This window comes from Triticum urartu, chromosome 6A (genome assembly GCF_056163025.1).
Source record: "Triticum urartu cultivar PI428250 chromosome 6A, HENAU_Tu73, whole genome shotgun sequence".
NCBI classification, from domain to species: domain Eukaryota; kingdom Viridiplantae; phylum Streptophyta; class Magnoliopsida; order Poales; family Poaceae; genus Triticum; species Triticum urartu.
In genome coordinates this window covers 272,250,010-272,252,327 of record NC_141878.1, presented here as the reverse complement: position 1 = coordinate 272,252,327, position 2,318 = coordinate 272,250,010, and positions in this window count along the sequence as shown.

Here is a 2,318-nt window from a genome sequence, read left to right as displayed (position 1 = left end):
AAACATTTATTTGATTTTAGTTTTTTTCCTCTAATATTTCATCTATCTTGGAGAAGTCATTTTATCTCCTCATATATTTTTATTTTAGAAAGATTAGGAAGGAAAAAATAATCAAAACCAAATGAAATTAACGAAATCCCCAACTCTCTCTGTGGGTCCTTCAGTTGCGTAGAATTTCTAGGATCAAGCCAAAATGCAATAAAATATGATATGCAATGATGACCTAATGTATAACATTCCAAATTGAAAATTTGGGATGTTACAGCAGGAAAAAATGGATTCGGTGAGAAATAATAGTTGATGAAGATCCCATAAAAAATGCAGTTCCATGATATTCTCGAGATACCAGGGTGTAATACTCGACAGTAGATCAAAGTAGAGGTTGGACTAGTGTATTGATCCACAAAAGACAAGTGCTTAAACTTGCCCGTGAAATGGGATCAGAGAAGAACATATGGTTGGAAACACGATTGTAAAGCATAAATTCACCGATACCAAAGGATATTATTTCAAGGAAATAGTTATTATTACAAGAAGCTTCCATGATAGGATCTACACCGTGTCCATGGGCATGAACACAATGGTTCAAGGTCGACTCCCACTTCTTCAATGCATAACCTTCCATTCACCTCTCGTATTTTGAAAATGACATTAGTTGTTGAAAGTTTTTACCTGGTGCAATACCAGATAAGTATGACCCGTGAAATCTTTCGGGTTCACACAGATTAGGGAAGGTGTAGGTTCAACCCATCAGGGCATCTTAGGAACATATACCACAAATTACGGAGTAAATAATACAAGCTCGAAAGTAGAGCATGGTTCACAATGCAGAGTATATAATTTACCAAAGGCATTATATACCCATGGAAAGGCTCACAAGGTTATTGAATATGAAGGACACTGTCGGATAAAATCCGACAAAGGGTCTGGTGGTCCACAAGGGATCTGATGTGAGCATCGGTACTCAACCAGAGGAAGAAAGAATGCAAGAAGATGAGATTATAGAAACAACTGACTAACTCAAAGCTCAAATGCAAAGGAATTATGAATTCCAAGACAAGGGATCAGAAGCAATTCTCTGATTAGGGATGGATAAGTTGAATAGCCTTAGGGGTACAATCGATGGCAATTTGATTGGTCAAGATCCAGCTCATGTTTACGTCTGCGCTGGAAGGATGAATTCTAGGATCTGGTTGAGGATTGCGAGCATTCACACTTATTGAATCAATGGGCTCAAAATGATAGTGGCAAAGGATGCCAATAAGATTACTATACTTATGGGATTAACCATAATGCAAGCAAGCAAGAATTTCAAGAACAATAAGATGCTGAGGATTTTCAGAAGATCGAATAGTATTTCAAAGACCTTTGTGAAATACATGAATCAACTGGGATGAGGGGATACTCGCTAAGTGCGAGAAATTATCCGTAGGGGTATTTAGGTGGCAAGGAACTTCAAGGCAGTAGGCACAAGTATTCTTGGAACCATAGAGAAAATTTCGAGGTATCTTGTAATAACAAGATCAACTAGGAATAAAAGTAAGAACGCAGGTGTATGTATTGATCCATAGGGATATTTAGGTGGTAGGGAAGTACAAAAGCAACGGGCACAAAGTCTTGGGAGAACATCAGAGAGTATCTTCGGAATCCTTCGGTGTACCAAGAAATCATCTAGAGTGAGGGTCTCTTCAGAAGGAAGTAATTACGAGAACCTAGAGTTAGAGTTAGCAAAGTCATTTAACCCGAATAGAAGAGAGTTCAGAGTCCCAGAGTAAGGACGAGGAATAAGAGATCCTAATACCACCCAAAATGGCGATGTGGGCCCGTAAGACACACAACCATGTTAGTAAAAGTTATGCAATGTCTAGACTCAACTTCGACCAAGGAGTGTGGAAGGGGGATTCCTATAGGCAGTCGGCTCTGATACCAACTTGTGACTCCCCTGATTTGACCGTACACTAATCATGCATGCAAATGTGTAGGATCAAGATCAGGGACTCACGGGAAGATATCACAACACAACTCTAGACACAAATTAAAATAATACAAGCATCATATTACAAGCCAGGGGCCTCGAGGGCTCGAATACAAGAGCTCGATCATACACGAGTCAGCGGAAGCAACAAATTCTGAGTACAGACATAAGTTAAACAAGTTTGCCTTAAGAAGGCTAGCACAAAAGTAGCAATGATCTAAAAGGCAAGGCCTCCTGCCTGGGACCTCCTAACTACTCCTCGAAGCCGAACTCCATGTAGAATCATCCTCGGGATCCTCTGGCTCCTGGACTCCATCATCTGGTTGCGACATCCGAGAAGAAA